This window comes from Dama dama, chromosome 14 (assembly GCF_033118175.1).
Source record: "Dama dama isolate Ldn47 chromosome 14, ASM3311817v1, whole genome shotgun sequence".
Classification (NCBI taxonomy): Eukaryota; Metazoa; Chordata; class Mammalia; order Artiodactyla; family Cervidae; genus Dama; species Dama dama.
In genome coordinates, this window is record NC_083694.1 from 62,622,204 (window position 1) to 62,644,380 (window position 22,177).

The window sequence follows — 22,177 nt, forward strand, 5'->3', positions numbered from 1 at the left end:
CCATCCCAGGTTTTATTAATAAAAGGTGGAATGTGCTTCCTTATTGATATTCAGCAGACTCAGGCAGACTTGACCAACCATGTCAATACTTCTGCAGAGAGATGTCTGGATAGTCACGCGGGGTAGGATACAGACGATGAACAGCCCACAGGTTCTGTTCAGGTTTCTCTACAAAAATGACTTTGATGCCAAAAGCATGGGAAAAGTTGGTGTTCATAGCTTTTGAGTTGTTTTTCTGCCTTGTAGGTGTTATTGTTTCTGGGTGGTAACCCTCATGCTTATATGACCCTGAAGACTGCTGGCTTCAGGAAAGTTCCTCTTCCTGTTCTGAGTTCCAACCCCAGTGATAGAACAGATGATACATGCTTCTAATTGAATGGTAATTCAGTGTCACCCAATAAACCAATCATTTAATTTTGAATGATTTAATCTATATTGTTGTTATTGTTGTTTAGTCGCTAAGCTTGTCTGACTCTCTTGCAACTCCGTGGGCTGTAGTCTGCTGGACTCCTCTGTTCATGGAATTTTCCAGGCAAGAATACTGGAGTGGGTTTCCATTTCCTCCTCTGGGGGATCTTCCTGACCCAGGGATCAAATCTGTGTCTTCTGCATGGGCAGATTAGCCACCATGGAAGACGATTTAATCTTTAAATACAAATAATTCAAGCAAATAGATGCAATAAAGAAAATGTCCTTTTGTATTCAATATCCTAGAAACATGGCTAAAAGAACATGGTTACATCATTAGTTGTGCAGAAATCAGGGTTTTCATTTAATTGCTTCTAATTTGAAATCCTTAAGGCAGAAATTCTCAAAGTTTAGTGTTTAGACTCTATAGCAGAAGTCGGCAAATTTTTTCCATAAAGGGTCAGATAGTAGTAGATACTTTCGACTTTGTGCGCTCCGTATCTTCTCTGTATGTGAGTGTGTTATTTTCCACACCTCCTCTGCCCCACCAACTCCATTTTCTGCCCAGAGAAAACTGCCTGACCCTGAAATTGTCAACATGTTAGGATAAAACTGTCAAAGAAAAATCCTGTTGCCATTTGAATTTATAAAATGTTTTGTAGGAGTTACCCTTGATCACACAACCACTTTTCTCACTCTCATGGCTGGTAACCAAATCATTTGTTACTGGTGAGAAAACAGCTTCTCAATGTAAAGGCACTCCTTGAAAGAGGTTCATCTCCGGAAGGAGATGGCCTGCATGAAGACCATGAGGGCAGCGAGGGGCTGGGTGATGTCAAGCCTGCCTCGTGAGTTCCAGATGACCTTCTCTAGGACACTATTTAGGTGTCCTCTGTTGAATCCATAGCATCTAACTAAACAAACAAAATGCTGATTTTTTTTTCACTGATTAAAAGTTAATTGCTAGCCTGGGATATTTGTGTTAAAGGGCAATTTTAAAAGTAAAAAATATTTCCGTTAAAAAAATTAAATGTTACTCAGCAATAATAGCTAACATTGTACCATCTGCTGTTTTAAAGCACTTTACATCAGTTCTTTGGGGTAATCCTCACCACAACCCTGTAAAAAGCACAGTATTAGAAAACTAAGTCTTAGAGGAAATGACTTGACCAAGGTCGCCTAGACAGTGTCAGAACTGAGCTTCTAACCCAGATCTACAGAGTCAGCCTTATAGTCTTGAGGTATGGCCTCAGAAATATATATAAAATTTTTTTCAAAGAAGAGCAAAGGCCTGCTGCTTATGCATTGATGTCTTTTTTCTTTTTATGTTAATTTTAATTGGAGTATAATTGCTTTACAGTGTTTTGTTAGTTTCTACTGTACAGCAAAAGCCTTGATGTCTTTTGTAGATCATTTTATGAGAAATATTTAAGAATTGGTTTTGCATGTAGTGCAATTGATGCCATTCTTTTTGTCTAAGGAATGATGGATGACATGACTTTTTCTTTTTTTAGGGACACTGGCTCTTTTCTTTATAGCATAATCTTCTAGCAGATTGTTGCTGACTTTTCTCACATGTGGTTTTTAAAAAATTAACCTGAATTTTGTCACAAAGGTGTTATTTCTAAGAGAAAGTTAAAACCCTTCTGATCATTTTTCCCATCTTAAGCCTTTAAGACAGTTGTAAGAAGGTTTGAAGCTTCCCTAATGTGCATGAAAAGCAGTAAAGAAATAGAAAACAGTTGTTAATTTAGTACCTATGGTATGACTAGTAGTCTTTCTCAGCCCCAGGTGGCACTAGTGATAAAAAACCCACCTGCCAATGTAAGAGAGGTAAGAGACCTGGGTTTGATCTTTGGGTTGGGAAGATCCCCTGGAGGAGGGCATGGCAGCACACTCCAGTATTCTTGCCTGGAGAATCCCTTGGACAGAGGTGCTTGGGGTGGGGGGGGGGCGGCCATAGTCCATGGAGTAGCAAAGAGTCAGCCATAACTGAAGTGACTTAGCAAAGGCTTTACATTTCTTATTTTCTAGGTTTTCCGTATCTAAAGTAGAGAAGCGACATTAGTCCTAATCATTTTAAGCTCATTGAAATCTTTTGAGAGTCTGTATTTTATCATTAGTGCATGGGCTAAAGCCTATTTTTCTCATTCTAGAACTGAAGACTGGCTGACCCTAGAATAGAAAAGTAGTAAACATCCCTGTGGAGACATTCCCCTGGGAGAGGAGGTAAGAGGCTACATCATAAAGGTAATACAGTAATAAATACCCTGTTGGAGAAAGTGATGAAAGAGAAAGAAAGATCAGCTCTGTTCCTTTTGCTTTTGTGCCTAATACAGTGGATTCCAGGTATCAAACCCAGCAGAAGGTATTCTCTAGCCAGACCTCCTTTTGCAGAGACAGATGGCTTAAGTTTTGCTGCTGATTTCTACTTCTTGATTTATCAGTTCTGGGTAATATGTACTGACTTCTTGCTGTAAAGGATGAGAAGAATTCTTATAGAAACGTCTATCTAAATTAATGTGTTTTGTCTCCTGATATTTGTAACCTCTAGTATTATATTCAGTTTTAGTGGTTGCCTTTATTGACTAGACAATATAGTTGACTTCTGTTTTCAGACTGGCTTTTAGATGTACCTATTGACTGCTTTCCTAGGAAAGGTGAGGAAATTAGCACAGGTATTCATTTTCTACTTTTTCCCTCCCAATTTTCCTTAGTTACATTTTTTTTTTTTATGGCTGTGGTTTACATTAATAAAATATTTCATTGTCTGCTAGCATGTCTGTCACCTCCTGATTACCCTCAGGATAAGGTCCAAATTCTCTCAGATAAAATCTTTACTCACCTGGCCCATCCTATCTCCTCATCAGAGTACAAGAGTTCTCACCATCCTCAAGGCACCATAGCTTTTTATATCTTTGGGACTTTGCACATGTTATTGACTCTAACTTGGGAACTCCAACTGCTTTTCTTTCTGACAAATTTCTACTCATGCTTCAAGACCCAGCTCCCATGGACCCTTTCTTAGAAGCCTTCCTGCTTCCCACTTTCTGGAGTGGTCGATCCTATGGGTCCCTATAGCTCTCTTCAGGCCCCTTTTCAGCATTTTGATATTAATCTATGATTTGGGGTTCATGCATCTGCTTTCTCTTCTTGAATATGAACATTAGATTTGTGTATTCCATTTCTATGTCTCTGGCACCCAGGGTGGTTTTCTCACACAGAATGAATTAATACACAGAAAAGAAAAAGGTTTAACCCTAAAACAAATACATTTGGGATATTTCTGCTTTCCTAAATCAGTTTTATTCAGCAAAGTGGTCCTTTCCTGATCTGGTTTGTATTTTTCCTTATTTGAAAATCTTATCTACCTCCCTGGAGTGGGAATAATTGAAGGAGAAAATAATTTCTGCCTGTATTGCTGATAAGTACTGATCTTTGGTTACACTGAGTTCAAAAGTGAGCAAGGACAAGAGGAACATGCACCAGAACATGGCTTTTCATCAGCATAAACCATTTTAGACATTTGAATGACAGGACAAAGGGAGGGTAATATTACTTTGAAAGAGTGTTTGTTATCAAGGGCTGTAAATAAAAATTATCTTTCATTCTTAGTTTTTTCTTATATTAATACTAAGTCAAGTGAAAAAAATCATTAAATATACATGTGAGAAGAGAATCAATTCACAGAAGTGTTATTTATTAATAACAATTCCTTAGAAACTACTACAACTGCATGATCTATTTTGAGTAAACACAGCATGTGGCCACAGGTTCAGTTGAATTGGCACAGTTTTAGTTCTCTGTTGACTAGAATCAGCTCACTGATTCTCATATACTTGTCAGATTTTTATTATGCTGTTAACTCCTACTGACATAAAATCAATTAAAGCCAATGGTGAAAAGATGCTAATGAATTGAGCACCTAGATGTACTTATAATTCTGTATGTCCAGAAACAATATGATTTTTTTTTTTTAGAGGAAGGTATTTATTTAAGCAATACATGAACATACACCAGTGAAAATAAAACTTGTAAAAGGAAGACTAGTGAAGTGTGAAGACCTGGAGCTTTACTGCCTGAGTTCAAACTCTGGCTCTCTCTTGCTTTTTGTATGCATAACTTTGAGCAAGTTACACAACTTCTCTGAGAGTCTTCTTTTATCTGCCAAATGGAAAATGCTAATGTGACTTAACACATATGACCTTCAAACAGTCTAGCACTTCTTAAATGCACAGCAACTACTAGTAATTTTTATTTTTGTTATAAAGAATACAGAGGAAAAAGCAAACAGTCATTTCCCTATGGTGGTCACTACTAACCACTTGGGGTGTGTCCTCTCAGGGCATTAAACGTGTAGTTATAACCAAGAAAATAGTATTGCACGAGGCGTGTGAGTGCTATGTTAGCATTGACTCGGTTCAACAAAACCCAGTATGTACTTCACCGAGAGTTTTTCTAAGGAAATTTGCTGCAGAAGTCTAGTTTCTTTCTATATTACTTGCTGATTTTTCAGTAATGAGGAAGATGCTAGAAGGTAATACAAGGTGATATAGTTCACGGATCAAATGTATTTGGAATTGAGGCACTGTTATTATGAATTAATTATTCATGACAAGCATTCTGGGCAAACAGACAAACTGTGGGTCTGGGTCTCTCTTTAACTTCATATGTATGTATATAATATGTTAAAAATTGGTCTTCTGTGATGTCTGTTTCTGCTCATTGAGAGGAAAGGTGTTGCTTAGCAACCAGCTGTTTCTGCTTGACAGATGTGTAAAATGGAAAGCTGTGCAAATCAGAAGGCAAATAACTGTGTCTATTAGGAGTGAAGAGTTACTGGTTTTAGCAACTAAGTTGGCTCCCAACTTAGTTTATATTTCTTTGTGTGAAAAAGATGAAATATGAGATAGAAGCTGTATCCTGGTATTTACTAATTATTTTTAGAGAGCACATTATTTTATAAGATATAAATTAGTATATATGAAAAAAGAATATTTGAAGACTATTAAAAATTACCTACATTTTGAAGTATGTGGTTAAAATTTCAGAAAGATAATATTTATATCAGAACAAAAAGGGAGAAAACTAGAACCCATACACTGAATTCTCAAGTTATAGCCAACAAAAATTATGTTAATACCCCATGAAACTTTGAAACATAATTTCGCCTGTATTTTCTTCATTCATTTAGGTTTTAAACAAAAATTATTCACTAGGAAAAGAGAGGTTAGGTCATGTGGTGGTAAGATGTTTTGTGGCAAGGAGAGTACCTTGGCTGCTGCTAACAAAATCTGACCCTGGCCAAGTGAAACTAAAGAGTATTTATTGAAGCAAAGTGGTAGTGCTGGTTGTGCTCAGAACTGATGTGGTATTGGAGAGCAGGACTTGAAAACAGGTTGGTCACTCCAGAAAACTTATCAGAGCCATTGCTGTCTCCTTGTGTCTCTTGTTTCAAAAGCCCGGGGGTGGGGCTGGGGGGGAGGTGAGCAGCTGCCTGGTTGACTCCACTCGCCTACTCCTTGGCTAAGAGGACTGGGTGGGATGGGGACAGGGAAGGGTCTGGTCTTCTCAACTTCCTTGGAGGTATACATCTGGATTTATGCGATGGATCACTGCTCAGTGGGTTTTTCCCCCAAAGGAAATCTGGGTACTGTTGGGAAGAAAGAAATGGACACTAAAGATGTATATGTGGGTGGATACACACCTACCCACCCACACCCACATGCACACACACATATATTTAGTATAAGACTTACAATGAGTCTCCTGAATCTTAACTAAACTCATCTGTGACAAACTGTTTCTTTCTTTTCATGTTCCTTACCTCTAAAGTGGATATAGAAATATAATACTTTATGTATTTACTAGGTAAGATAAAATTTATTGTTTAGCTGGCGGTATCTAGATCATTTTTCAGAGGTACTATGTAAAAGTACAGTTATAATTTATAAAAACTGAGTGTTTATATATATTTATCTGCAATTTATATTGAGTTAAATTTTATAATTTAAGTGCTTTATTCATTCTTTTTTCATCTTTATAAAATCTCTGAACATCAAGGAAGAAATCTATATAATAATAAAGTCTACATAATCACGAAGGTTAAAAAAGATATAAAATTAAACCAAGGTCATTGAGTCTAACTTTTTTATACAGTGTGGAAACAAGTCAAAAAGGCAAGAAGCCAAGTCATTCTTTTTACAAAACTGGATTTTTGACCTAAAGAAAAAGTTCATTAGATAGTGAGAGTTCATACATATTTCTGTGGTAGCATATTTTGGGTCTCATTTATTTGACTGTCAACACATTGTTTGTCCTTTAACCTAAAAAGTTACTGTTACCACTTGGACTATTTTGGTAATGATCAGTGACAATAAATGACCAAGTTCCCCAAATCTTCACTCTGTGTTAGGCTACTAGGTCAGCTCCTGAAACAAAGGTCAAAATAACAGTCACAAACAAGATAGAAGTTTCTTTCTCACAGAATAGTCAAATTTAAATAGACTGCGGCTAATTAGGTAGTTTAATGGTGTAAGGGTTAACACTTTTTCTATCTAGTTGCTCCTCCAGCCTCAACATGAAGTTTCCATCTGGTGGTCTAGTATTACTGCTCCCACAGCTACTACAAGTCTGCTTTCCAACCAGTGGAAAGTGGAGAAGGGTAGAGGGTAGGGCATTCATCCCTCCAGCTTACTTGTATTGTCCAGAACCTTGTCACATGACTACACTTAGCTGCAAGAAAAGTGGGCAGCATAGCTCTTAGTTGGGTGGCTAAGTTCTATTGTTACGGAAGGGTAAAGTGGAAGTTTTCTGCCATACCATCTCATGACAAACTCATTACTGCCTTGTGCTAAAACAGAAAACGTCTATATTAAAAAATAACAGTAGCAACCCAAATGTCTACCCAAAGAAATAAACCCTGGAGCAAATTAAGTAATACTGTAAAGTAATGAGTAAAATTCCTATAGTGTACATTCTCTACATATAAATTAAATTGTTGTCTTTCAAATCATCAGTTAATATATATTGTACTACAGAAGTAATTAACCTACTGCACCCCAGAGTTCTGATATCCTCAGAAGGTAGGTGATTAAGGGCACCTTTAAGTGTAGTTCTGCTACTTTCAGACTCTTTTTATCATTGGCATGTTGCTGAAATCCTATACAAGTTTTCCAAATGATTCTTAGAGAACTATGTGAGTTCTTTCATTTCTTATAATGAAAGCCTTAAAAATATACATTCCTTTTGACTCAGAAATTTTACTTTTGGGAGTTCGTCCTAAAGAGAACAATGAGGTGCAGAAAAAGATTCATCTATATGGATATTTATTGCAAATTTTTTTGTTGTAGAGGAAATTAGAAATAACCTAAATGTCCTCAGAAAGGGACATATATCACATCCATACAAGAGAATAACAGGCTGCCTTTGGAAATGATAGATGCATAAATTTATTTAATGACATGGAAATTTGCTCACACATATTGTTATATGAAATATACAGATTAGAACACAGTATACACAGTGTTATCCAAAGTTTATAAATTAAAACTATAAATCTTCTTTAAGAAGTCACGCCAAAATATGAAAAGTGATTACACATGTCTCTGGGTGGTGGTACTAGAGGTCATTATTGTTTTATTCTTTTTGCTTCTTTGTAGTTTTGAAATTAGGAAAGAGAAGAACACTTATCATTTGTATAATCATTTGTATAATCACAGAATTTTTGTTTTTGCGTTTAACATGGGAAGAAATGAAAAGCTGTGTTCTCTTAACTCCAAGCCAGATTGAGAATGGTGCGGGAAGACAGGTTCTCCCAGCCTGACCTCCAGGGAGACTTTTACTCTGGAGACAGTCCTTCCCTAAAGCCCCTATGAAAGTTTCATCACCTGGGCAGCAGTCACATTTACCACAGACAGGGTCAGATTTTAGATGATCTTTGATACTAAGAGCATGGATTGTGCTCTATAAGTAATGAAAGAGGCTGTAGGCTTTTAAGGAATGATAAGGATAATTTCTCTTGGTCTTTTGTTCCTGGTCCCTGAGCACAAAATCCAGAGTTATCTTTGACACCACCCCTTCCATCCAATCTTTGGCCATATCCTGACAATTTACTTCCACAGATGTGCACTCTAGGGCATCATAAACATTTCCCTTTTGTTTTTTTTTTTATTTTTTAATTTTTTATTTTTTCAGTGGGTTTTGTCATACATTGACATGAATCAGCAATAGATTTACACGTATTCCCCATCCCGATCCCCCCTCCCACCTCCCTCTCCACCCGATTCCTCTGGGTCTTCCCAGTGCACCAGGCCCGAGCACTTGTCTCATGCATCCCACCTGGGCTGGTGACCTGTTTCACCATAGATAATATACATGCTGTTCTTTCGCAACATCCCACCCTCACCTTCTCCCACAGAGTTCAAAAGTCTGTTCTGTACATCTGTGTCTCTTTTTCTGTTTTGCATATAGGGTTATCGTTACCATCTTTCTAAATTCCATATATAAAAAATATGGAACGCTTCATGAATTTGCGTGTCATCCTTGCGCAGGGGCCATGCTAATCTTCTCTGTATCGTTCCAATTTTAGTATATGTGCTGCCGAAGCGAGCACTCCCTTTTCTTTATTATCTTATCCACCTGGTCATTCTTATATTCATTCCACAGTGCTTTTCCAAGCATCTATTAATATAGAAAGTCTTGAGATGAATTGATGGAAGAAATACATCTTTATCCTTTAAAAGTGAAAAGTGAAAGTGAAAGTCGCTCTATCATGTCTGACTTTTTGCGATCCCACAGACTATTCAGTCCATGGAATTCTCCAGGCCAGAATACTGGAGTGCGTAGCCATAATCTTCTCCAGGGGATCTTCCCAACCCAAAGATAAACCTAGGTCTCCTGCACTGCAGGTGGATTCTTTACCAGCTGAGCCACCAGGGAAGCAAATGAACCACCTGCAATGCGGGAGACCTGGGTTTGATCCCTGGGTTGGGATGATCCCCTGGAGAAGGGAAGGGCTACCCACTCCAGTATTCTGGCCTGGAGAATTCCATGGACTGTATAGTCCACGGGGTTGCAAAGAGCTGGACACGACTGAACGACTTTCACTTCACTTTTCACTTTCAGAGGATAAGGATGTTTTTCTTCCATTGGTTCATCTCAACATTTTCTGTATTAATAGATGCTTGGAAAATCATTTTGGAATGAATATAAGAATGACCAGGTGGATAAGATAACAAAGGAAAGGGAAATGTTTATGATGCCCTAGAATGCAGATCTGTGGAAGTAACTTGACAGGATATGGCCAAAGATTAGACGGAAGAGGTGTGGTGCCAAAGATAACTCTGGATTTTGTGCTCATGGGCCAGGAATGAAAGACCAAGAGAAATCGGAAGTTAGAAGGATTAGCTTTTAGTTTTGAAATGTAATGTTAATTTTTAGATGATGGTGTGTGCTGTGCTTAGTCACTCAGTGTCTGACTCTTTGCAACCCCATGGACTGTAGCTGCCAGGCTCCTCTGTCCATGGGATTCTCCAGGCAAGAATACTGGAGTGGGTTACCATGCCCTCCTCCGGGGGATCTTCCCCACCCAGGGATTGAATCCAGGTCTCCCACATTGCAGGTGGATTCTTTACCATCTGAGCCACCAGGGAAGCCAATGAATATTGAGACTAAATGTTGGTAGTCCATGAATAATGAGACATCTAACAAGCAGTTGGAAATGAGAGTTTGGAAATCCAGAAAGAGGTCAGAGATATTTATAGAGAATTAAGAATTATGCATAGGATGGTTGAAATTTGGGGGCATGTGCTTAGGAAGAAGAATTAAGAGGATTAAACTGACATACCTTTGGGAGGAAGGAGCACAAAAGAGAGCTGGGAAAGCAAGCAGAGACTGATTATAAGGAGGGAACTTCTGCTCAAGCTTCACATGCTGGAGTTGGCTCCCCTCAGGTGATTCCACAACATCTTATTCACACTCTATTGTCAAACTCCTCCATAGTGAACTTAAAATTAAGTGCTAATGGGGAAAATTTCAAACATATCCCCCCAAATGAAAATAATATAAAAAATGCGATGTACTGATCACCCTCTTTATCAGTCAGTGCTCAAAAAGTTAAGCAGAACTACTAGGACATGTGTGAACGTAAGTATGTGTGTCTAAATATACATATATGTGTGTATGCTTTTGCATATGCAATTGTGCCTTTGTGGAACCTGGTTTATTGGTGGCTGTAAGACTGTTACCCTTGAATTGATTGCTGGAATTTGAACTGCACAGAGCAGGCAGTTGCAACGGAAAGATGAGTCCAAAGTGGGAGAGAGTAAGAACCTGTTGGAGTTGGAAACTTCGAGGACAGGCTGAAACTCATCTTGCCTCAGACCTTGGTTTGTGGTGTCCAACAGAAGTCAGGGCCCTTCAACATAGAGCTAGGCACACACACCTTGCTGTGGAGTTGGAGAGGCTCAAGGAAGTTCTAGGAGTAGGTGATACAGTTTTAGGCCATGCCAGGGTGGTGCAGCGATAGAGAAAGACAATATGCTTGGCTATAAAAGTGGCTGTAGCTTTACCTTCAGTCCCCAAATTCCAAACAAGAATGTCTCTTGTGGCCCACCCTAACCAGAAACATAGAGGAATGGAGTTCTGGGACATGTAGGCCAGCCTGGTCAAGTTATCACATTGCAAAGCCACTGTACCTAATTTCAACCATTTTTATCCCATGGCAAGTCTTGTTCCATCTATTCCTCCACCCACTTCCTGTCCCCTATGCATCTTTTTTTTTCTTTTGGAAAAAAATCCTAGGCAGCATATAATTTTATCTTCTAACCATGCTGTACTTTAAAAGTTCAGATTTTTTGGTCTCACTGTATGAACCTCTTGAGGAAAGAATCCTTACCTTATTTAACTTGCACTTCATATATATATAGGTATCTTATAAATACTTACTGACTGGATGATTTATGATTTCTCTTGTGACTGAGTAGAAGACTAGAAAGAGCTGATATTTTAAGGCAGTCTTTGTCCTGAGGAACTCGGTTCAAGAGTTGCCACCTCCCTAATGTTTCCAAGTCTTTTCTCTCATGGCTCTAGGTAGAAATACCCACTCCTCCTTTGTCCCCATTGGTGTATTGTGTATATACTTCTACCACAGTACCACATTTCATTTTTAATGCAGTAACATGTCTTTCCCCTTCCATTAGCTTTAAAAATGACAGAACTGGGCTATTTGACCTTTTCTGGGCTTTATCTTTTTAAACAATGAAAAGTGAAACTAATAATATTGGCCTCCCTCATCAAGATTCCTGTGAAAATTTCTCCTGAAGAGTTGAACTCTTCTCTTTTTATTTTTCTACTACTTTAGGTTCATAGCAATGAGTTATATACAATTTTCCATTATACCCAGTATCTCCAAGGACAGTGCATGGTCTAATATACACAGGGGATTAGAAATTCTCATCAGAACAGTGGAAGTTCCACTTTTCTTACAAGAGTTATTCAAGGATTACGTGTCCTTCATTCACATAGGTTGTTAGTCAGGACTCTTGACTACAAGAGACAGAATCTAACTTGAAGCAGAGTTGGCAAAAATGGCAACCATATTAACTCATATAGTGTAACTGTCAGGAAGGCAGGAACCACAGACTGCGGAAGTCTCTTACTTGGAAGAAATGTTCAAAGCGGTTTGGGGAGCTGCAAAGAACCTAGCTGGGAGCTATAGGCATGAGTTAAAATCATATGTTGGAGGCCCTTGAGTGCCAGGCTGAGGAATATGCACTAATATAGTCTATACTTTCTCTTGCTGAAACCAATGGGAATGTCAAATGAGTCCATGGAAGAAAAATTTTGTTCTCTGGAAATATCTAACTACAGAGCTCTAATACAGAGAAGAAAGCACATAGACTCTATAAGAGAAAGAGGTGTCAGTTGCACTGTTTCTGTCAACGTATCCAATGTTAGAATGTGCCTAGTTTAGTTCAGTCACTCAGTCGTGTCCAACTCTTTGTGACCCCATGGACTGCAAAACGCCAGGCCTCCCTGTCCATCACCAACTCCCGGAGCTTGATCAAACTCATTCCTTCAAGTTGGTGATGCCATCCAACCATCTCATCCTCTGTCGTTCCCTTCTCTTCCTGCCCTCAATCTTTCCCAACATCAGGGTCTTTTCTAGTGAGTCAGTTCTTTGCATCAGGTGGCCAAAGTATTGGAGTTTCAGATTTAGCATCAGTCCTTCCAATGAATATTCAGGACTGATTTCCTTTAGAATGGACTGGTTGGATCTCCTTGCAGTTCAAGGGACTCGCAAGAGTCTTCTCTAACACCACAGTTCAAAAATACCAATTCTTCAGTGCTCAGCTTTCTTTATAGAATGTGCACAAAAGGCATATAAAAAGTTGGCAACAAAAATGGGAAAATTAAATGTGAATATAATTTTTAAAGCATTGGATAACATAAGTTAGTGATTCTCAAAGTGTAAGCTTCAGACTGGTACCATCATCACCACCTGGGCATCTGTTAATAGTTCAAAAACCTGGACCCCACTCTTGAATCAGAAACTCTGGGAGTGGGTCCCAGTATTTTGTTTTAACAAACTTCCCTGGTGATTCTGATGACTGGTAAAGGTTGAGAACAACTCTGTGGTAGGCTGAAAATGACACCCAAAGATATTCATGTTCTCGTCTCTGGAACGGCTTCCCAGGTGGCTCTAGTGGTAAAGAATCCACCTGCCAATGCAGGAGATGCAAGAGATACCAGTTTGATCCCTGGGCCAGGAAGATCCCCTGAAGAAGAAAAAGGCAACCCACTCCTGTATTCTTGCCTGTAAAATCCCATAGGCAGAGGAGCCTGGTGTGCTACAGTCCATGAGGTCACAAAGAATCGGACACGACTGAGCACACAATACTATAATCCCTGGAAGCCAGAAGAGGAGAAGAAATCTGACCAGGGAGGCAGAGATCCAAATGATGCAGCCTTGAGCCGGGGAATGCTGACAACTACACAGAAGCTGGAGGAAGCAAAGAATGGATTCTCCCCCACAGCTTGTGGAAGGAGTACAGAGTGGCCTGGCCAATACCTTGAGTTCAGTTCAATGAAACTGATTTCAGATGTCTGTTCTCTAAGACTGTTGTTTTAATTAATAAAGTTTGTGGTAATTTGTTATAGCAGTCATAGGAAACTAATACACACTGAAATAAAGAAAGAAGACTTATAGGCTAAAGAAGCAAAAAATTCATTAGATTCTTATGATAAAAATATACTTAATATTATTTAAACAACTCTAAAAGTAGTCTTTTGTATTAAATAAATTTGCTGCATCTAAAGGCATTTTCCTAACATAGTTTAGTAGGGAGTGTTAGAGTATAATAATTTTCATAATGTTAGCATCAAAGACGGCTTTTATATACCTTGATTTTCCTATGATAGCTAATCCTGCAGGAAATGAAACAAATATTGTTGGTTACAAGAGAAAAAACAAGAGACATTTTGCTTATAGGTAAGATTTGCATAGGTTAGAGAGCTGTCATACATCTTCCTTTATGGATAAGAAAGTGCTTTTGGAGAATAATAGTGGCATTTACTTATAGGAAAATGCTTCATAATAAATATGAGAAGACTTTTAATCTATAATCTATGCTACTTCATAAAATATTCAAGTTCTTTTTAAGATTTGGAACATCTTAATACTTAAAATAATTTGTCTTGTGCACACAGTGCTTCTCAGATCACTTTCAAATATATTCCCACTTAATCCTTACAACTACTACATGAGTTGAGCAGGGTAGGTGTTTTCATCTTTCTTATTTTACAGATTTGAAAAATGATGCTTAGGAAAGTTAAATAACTGGCCCAAGGTTACAAAAAAAGTAGATATTAGATTTGAAAATTAGAACCTACCCAAATTTGCTGAACGCACCATTTCCAGGGACCCACCTTTCCTTAGCTGCCCTCTAGAAGGAGTATTAATGTTTGTGGTTAATTATACTATGGATAATTACACTGAGGTTCAGAGGTCCTGTGATCTGTTTAATTTAACCCCGGAGGTATTTGCTGAGCATCTATTGCGTGTCTTAAACTGTGCTAGTTACTGTGAGGAACACAAAGAAAGGGCCAGACACAGTCCTTGCACTCAAGTGAATTTCCATCACTATTAGGGAGGAAATGTCTACGTAAATGAAATGAATAAGTAGAAGAAACTAACTGTAAGAGAAAAAAGTAGAAGAAATTAAGAATGAAAAGAATAAAATCAAATGCCACAATCTGGGTGACTCCATACAAAAGAAAAAAAAAAAAACAACTTTGAAGAATAGATCTGATTCAGAGCATTCTAGCTGGCAAAGGGTGTGTTTGTGTGTGACAGAGAGGATGAACAAAAGTGTAGAGGCTGAAACAGCTGCAGCCTACAGAGAGAGAGGGATCAGCTGAACTACTAGAAGTGACATGGATATGTCCTAAGGAACAGGAGCTGGGCTTCTTGGCGCCCCTGGTCTCAGACAATTAAACAGCAGTGAGAATCTCTAATATTCCCAGTGAACGCTGTATCCTAGAAAAGTAAGGGAGAAGCACACAACTTGAAAATCCTCCCATTCTGTCCAATTTTTCTATTCCAGACCTATGGACACTGCTCCTGAAAACTTACAGCTCTGTCTGTGCCTGTGTTTTCTGAGAGTCACAGTTGTATGTGTGTGCGTGTGTGTGTGTGCATGCTTATCTGTGTGTGTAGGAGTGTGTAAATATAGTGTTTGAACACCTGTCATAAAGCTCCTCTTAGGAAAAGAGGTATGTTTGTTAGGAAAATGTTTTGAGAGTGCATGGTGAGGACTGTGTTTGCAAGGAAACAGGGAAATTAAAGCAGTATTTACATAATAAAGTGGCAGGAATTTGGGAGGGGGGCTTACCTAGAGAAAGAGGGGAGGTTGTGGCCAGAGGAGGCCAGAGCAGGCCAGAGCTTGAGGCAAAGGACAATGTGTAAGAATGAAGTTTCTGGGGCCGGGATGATTGAAAAGCTTTTAAGAACAGGGATCTTTAATTTTCCCTTTTTTGGTAAATATTTTTATCTTTAGCCACCCCCCCAACCCCGCCCCCCGCCTGCCCCGGTGGCTCAAATGGTAGAAGAATTTGCCTGCAATGCAGGAGACCCAGGTTCAACCCCTGGGTTGGGAAGATCCCCTGGAGAAGGAAATGGCAACCCACTCCAGTATTTTTGCCTGAAAAACCCTATGGACAGAACAGCCTGGCAGGCTACAGTCCATGGGGTTGTAAAAGAATTGGACACGACTCAGTGACTAAACAACAAGAACAGTAATATTCCACTGTCTATATGTACCACATCTTCTTATTTTTGTTGCTTCCATGTAAATTTTCTCCATTGCCTTGACTCTTCCATAAAAGTAGTTAACACCCAGAACTTTAAGTCAGTGGTATTTGGGGAAGTACATAAAGTGAGGTGTATGTGCAGGAAGTAGGGCCAAGTGCAACAAGGGGCAACAGCAGTGGTCGTTCTCATGTACTGGCGAGGATCATAGACCAAACCAAGTTAGAGCCATAGGTGACAAGGAAAAACCTAGGTACGTTGTCTTCCTCCCCTCCGATCCCTGATTAAAGTGAGAAGGATATTGAGTTTTCCATTTCATGTAGCCTGGGGTTCTAGCCAATTTCATTTGAATAATTTAGGACATGGTGACCCCCGCATGTACCTGGGCTTCACCAGCTTGTGGTCAGTCACTCTCAGTGACATTTCAGTCTCTGCTTCACTGGGCTCCTCTGTCACCACAGAAAGGCCTTTCTGTTTGCTGAAAATCGCCAGCTCCTGGAGGAGGAGGTAGAGTTAGATTGGCTGAGGGTAGAGTCTCCAGAGAGTGACTCAGGTTTGGCTTCTCCTGGCTCCAGAGCCTATTTTCTGTTTACCAGGGGATTAATCATGGTTTCCAAATTGGTCCATCAGGACGCCAGCGGGACTGGTGAAAAAAAAAGGCAGAGGTGCTGGGTTTGGGGTTTTTCCATGCCCTGGTCAGTGATGTTCAGCAAGAAGAGGAAGGGATGTGATTCCTCCTTTAGAGTCTTGTAGTAAATTATCAAGCGCTCTGTAACTCATCTGATTCTGATCCTTGTCCCTGTGTAAACACAGATTTATAGCAGCTAAGGTGAGATGCCTCTGTTCTTTCTTTTTTGGTCAGCAGAAGAGGGAATTCAGTGTTTGATTAGCCAGGTGTGGTGGGTATTTGATTTAATTGGATGCAACAACTATTTAATGTATAACCAGCATGTGCTAAGGTACAGAAACCTAAATTTGGTATTTACAAGAAGGTCAGGGAGGACTTGGAAATAGGTAGAAGATAAATAAGTAAATAAATATGTTTTTCAGTCCTCAAAATAGAGGTTTGAGCTTTTTTGCTGGATTCGTTACAGCCCTGTTAGGATATACATCATCCAATATAATCATATACAAGCAACGAATCAGCACAATATCTTTTTGAACTTGACAGTGGTATCATAGAAAAGTCTTTTTAGAAGCTGAAGCAGCCATGGTTTTGTTGTCATTCATTGGGTTGTTTACCATAGAAGGTGGTTTGATGTTTTGAATTATAACTATTTCTACAAATACCCAGACAAATCATATTTTCCCAGTGAGGGAAAAGAAGCTCTTGAAAACATCACAGATCATTTTAGAATGGAGAACTTGTTTTTCAGTTAGCTGAAATTACTTTAGGAAATTTGTGATACTTTAGAGTTTAATTTATGGGTGCTTATATCCTTATATTAATAAGCATAGTTTTCAGTTGGGGAAAATTGTATTAATCTCACAAAAAAAGATTTATTTTGTGAAGCAGATTGGTTAAAAAAAGAGTGACAGGTCTGTTATGGTATTTGTTTTCCTTTATCAGTCTTTCTTTTAGAGTCATAAAATAATTAGAATAGAAACAGCTTACCATATTGTAACACAGTGGTCTTTAGGTCCTGATTAATTTCCATCACTTCAGTTGTTTGCTCTACATAAATTTGCATTTGCAGCGTATAGGAACTAGCATTATTATGATATATGATATGATTAGAAGACAACAATGAGACACTCTTCCTAATTTAGTCTTATGATATGATTAGAAGATAGGCAACAATGAAACACTCTCCCTAATGTAGTCTTATGTTATATGATATGATTAGAAGATGGACAAACAGACAACAATGAAACACTCTCCCTAACTTAGTCTCCAAACCCACTGATGCCTGAAATCCCACTTACTCTGTATAGTGGTTTAGTCGCTCGATTGTGTCCTACTCTTGCTACCCAATGGACTGTAGCCTGTCAGGCTCCTCTGTTCATGGGATTCTCCAGGCAAAAATACTGGAGTGGGTTGTCATTTCCTTCTCCAGGGGATCTTCTTGCCCTAGGAATTGAACCCAGGTCTCCTGCACTGCGGGCAGGTTCTTTACCTGTATAGTATTAGGCATCGTCAGCTTCAACAGTGTTTTGTTCCTGTGCCTCAGAGAATTATGACACTGCCTTAAGGAACATCAATAATCAGGAAGTGTGACATATTCAAGGAGCATGTTTTCAACTTTTATGACACAGTTTTCTTTTCTGTGCCATTAATCTGGCACTTAAAATTGTTGGGAAAGAATGGCAGGGCCTCAAAGTCCCTTCAGGATTTCCAATAGACTACACGGAGAAGACAGAGCAACAGTGAGACCATTACAACAGTCATCCTCAGACTCTCTTCTGGATCTGGCTTATGCTTGTAGGGATCAAGCACACAGAACAGAAAAGTACAAACCTGGCACATGAACTTCTGAATCTGGGGTTGGGAGTTGAGAGTCCAGGTGCTAACTATTCTGTGGACTTGGCCTGAGCCGTGGGCCTCCGTGATGACTAAGTAAAGTGAAGGTGGGATTACATCAAAGTTAGATGGCTTCTGTGGTGCATTCCTTAGAAGATATAAACTGAGGTGGTTTTAGTCAAGTGGTTTGGAAAAAAAGCTTCTAGAGTTGCTAGCTATAGGGGCAGAGTCTTTGGAGACAGTAGTACAACAAGATTATTCACCTAAGGTAAAACAATCTAAAACTCATTTAAAAATTTACTGTTGGAAAAAGCTTTAGGGGGCATCTGATCTATCTCCTTACCTGCTATATAAATTCCTCTACATCTTCTCTAAGTTTTATTACCCACTTTCTGCTTAAACACCCACAGTGACATGGAATGCATTTAAATATCCATTTGGGTAGTAACCTTTCTAGGCCTTTTTACATAGCCCCACTGTTGTCTGTTGGGGGGCTTCCCAGGTGGCTCAGATGGTAAAGAATCTGCCTGCAATTTGGGAGACCTGGATTCAATCCCTGGGTCAGGAAGATCCCCTGGAGAAGGAACTGGCAACCCACTCCAGCACTCTTGCCTGGAGAAACCCATGGACAAAGGAGCCTGGTGGGCTACAGTCCATGGAGTCGCAAAGAGTCAGACTCGACTGAGCAACTAACACACACACTCTTGTTTATAATCTTCTAGGAAGAGCCCCTTTGGCATGTTTGCCAAGTCACCTTTTATTTCTAGTGGTAATTATTTGAGATTTCTCTATTTTTATACAAAAGTACCATGTTGGGTGCCATAGAGAGAACATAGAATTGAGTGATACAGAGTAGAATCCTGGGTTGTCTTTTAATGACATTTCAGTCTAATGGAGGAATGTAAAGACCACACACACACACACACACACACACACACACACTGCCTGGGAGGAACAATCAGAGAAATTTCAGGAAAGAAATAGGTTGTGAGCTTGACCTTATATTGTGAGTAGAATTTGGAAAGACTTTTCCAAGAATGGCCTAAAAAATAAGCAAAGTTCTATCATGTGGGAAAATAATTCAGTAGGATTCAGGTCACTTGCTTAAAGCCCCTCCTGTCCAGAAGGCACTAGTAGGGAACTTTCCATTAAGGGACTTGCTGTGAGAATTTAGATTATTGTACTCTATGATTTTTCAAAGATGAGATTAGTAGTTCTCCTTTTTCACAGGATGTTCCTACTAAACCATATTTCCTGTCCCCAGAATAATCTTATACTAAATAGAATAAAGGAAGTAAATGGAGTTCCAGAAAGCAATCTTAAACCATACCCACTTTGAAAAAAAATACCAAAGGAGAACTTTTTAAAGGTATTTTTATTTAGAAATTTTAAAAAGAACAAAAAGGTAAGCAACCCAGATTTTGTCCTGTAGAATACAAATGCTAAGAGTTTTCAAAAACCTTGGCAAACCTGAACAGCAGAGGTTTGAAGGCTGAGGTGCTTTGATTTGCAATTCCTGGATGCACTGTGTAGGTTACTACAGACTGAACGTGAGCTCCCTTGTTCATCTCCCCCCACCGTGGGCTAGTCCGGACCCAGATCTGCTCTGTCGCTCTGGGTTTGCTTACCAGACACGGAGGAGGGATATGGGCAGAGGCTAAACCACAGACTAGAATGCAGCCTCTTCCCACCACTGACTCACAGGATGACAGGGCCAGATCGCTTCCCCTTCTGATGTTTCTGTTCCTTTGTTTACTGGAGCCCTAGCAATTCTTCATTCCACAGAAATAAATGCCTATATTTGTGAATGTGCTTTGGGACAAGGATCGAAAGAAGATTCTTTCTTGTTCTCTCCAGGCCAAGCACAGAATCACTTTCCCTCTTACTGTTGCACCACCACCACCCATGGGATATTCCACCAGGGATACATAGTGGCTTTCTCAGCGTTGCTTGTTTATTACAGGGTAAGGACAAAAATCTTGGGCTAACCAAGCTACACCCCTGTGTTGACTCACATCCTTACCTTCCTCCAGCTGCTGGAGTAACAGGGTCTGTTGCCAGAGGGCTTATTTTACCTTCCTTTGATGTTTCATCCTTGTATTTAGTACATAGGATGGATTCTTATTCTTCTGCAGACACAGAGGTGCATTGCTTTATGCTACAAGCTGTCTATTGGGTGAGCTTTGTGGATATCAAATATTTGTACACAGATCAGATTTCTCCCCCAGCTGAAATCATTATCTCATAAGGGTTTTTTTGTTTGTTTGTTTTGAGTTGACTTCTCAACGTGATACAGTGGAAAGAGCATCAGAATAAGAAATAGGAGATTAAGGTTCCTATTCTGGCTTTGCTCCTGATTAGTCATGTGACTTTGGGCAAGTTACACTCTAAAGTCCCACTAGTCTGTGACTTGGCCATGTGGGGGCTTCGATTTTGTCATCTCTACTGTTTTGAAGTCAGGTTAAATGATTTTTATGATCCAATTTTGGAATTCTTTAGGCAATCTCAGTAATCCATGATACTGTTGCTTTAAATATTTTATTTTTTTACCTTTCCTTAAGGACTTTGTAGTAATAATTATCCACTCTCGAGAATTAATGTGAAAGATGTATATATGAAGGGTAAACAGCATTTTAGGAGCAGGTTTCCAGTTTATAGTTATAGCTGATCTTTTCTAGCAAAATATTTGACCATATAATTTAAGCATTTTGATAAACATTCTGCACACCTTTGGACCCACCCTACTTAGCTTTCCAGTCCTTAGATAGAGTTCCTTAGTGAGTTTTACACCTATGGCTTTAGATATCATCTACTATTGACTCATAGATTTACATATTCAGCTCAGACTTTTCTCCTAAACCTCCAAACTCACATTCTGCAGTCTGTGATATCTCCATTTGGATTTCTAGTAGGTATCTCAAACTCAGCATGTCCCACATGGAATGCCTGATCTCTGCTGCCTTCCAATCTGCTTCTCCCATCATTCTCCCCATCTCCATGCACAGCAACTCACACTTTTCACTTCTTCCAAAAACTCGATTATCATCCTCACCACCTCACTTCCTCTCACCATCCACTTAAATGCTGCTTAATTGGTCTCCCTGCTTTCTGTCCTCATCCTCTTATGGATCATTTCCCAAACAGCAGCCAGAGTGACCCCTTTAAAAGTGAAGTCAGAAATCATGTCTGACCAAACTTTTTTAATTAATCTGAATTAGTAATTGATTCCTAATCACTCAGAGCACAAGCCAAAACTCACAGCCCCTGTGACCTTTTTATTTTCATCTCTGCTCCTCTCCTTTTTGCTCACTCTGCCCTTGCCACTTGGTTCTCCTTGCTCTCCTGGGTCTTGCAAACATGTTCATTACTAAGGCCTTTGTACTTGGTATTCCCTGTCTTTCTATGTTCTTCCTGTAAATACCACATGGCTGCTGATTCCCTTGCCTCTTTCAGGTTTTTGTTCAAATGTTCATATTCCTACTGCATCCTTGCCTGAACCACTCCTCACCCTCTGATGCCCTGCACCTGGGATTCCCTTTCATCTTTCTTTGTTTTTCCTCTGTAACTCTCATCATCTAATACAAGGTTTCTCAACTTCGGCATTGCTGACATTTTGGATTAACTCTTTCTTTAGGGGATTGCCCTGTTGTCCAGGATGTTTAGCAACATAGGGATGGTGCTACCTTTTACCCACCAAATACTAGCAACCTACTTCCTCCTCCCCAGCGGTGACAACCAGAAGTAACTCCAGGTGTTACCAAACATCTCCCAAGGGGCAAAATAATTCCTGATGGAGAGCCACGATCTAGTATAATATGTGTTTTACCTAGTTATTTGTTTAGTGTTCCTCTCCTCCCTACTACTAGAATAAAAACTCCCTGAGAACAGGAAGTTTTGTCTCTCTCTCTCTCTCTCTCTCTCGCTTTTTTTTTTTTTGGAAGTTTTGTCTCTTATTGTTCACTGCTATAATGCAACCACCCAGAACTGAGCCTAGTGCA

General features: G+C 39.4%; 1 long non-coding RNA gene and 1 other non-coding gene across 3 annotated transcripts in view; one reads left to right on the forward strand and one right to left on the reverse strand.

Moving 5' to 3' along the window:
* Positions 1-22,177, forward strand: part of LOC133069387 (uncharacterized) — a 71,539-nt gene that overhangs the window by 22,289 nt on the left and 27,073 nt on the right. For both annotated transcript variants that reach the window (XR_009695846.1, XR_009695847.1), the window contains exon 2: positions 2,565-2,637. This is a non-coding gene — a long non-coding RNA (uncharacterized LOC133069387). The remainder of the gene's footprint in view (positions 1-2,564; positions 2,638-22,177) is intronic.
* Positions 8,916-9,022, reverse strand: LOC133069774 (U6 spliceosomal RNA). Its single transcript, XR_009695988.1, has one exon. It is a non-coding gene; the product is annotated as a U6 spliceosomal RNA (small nuclear RNA).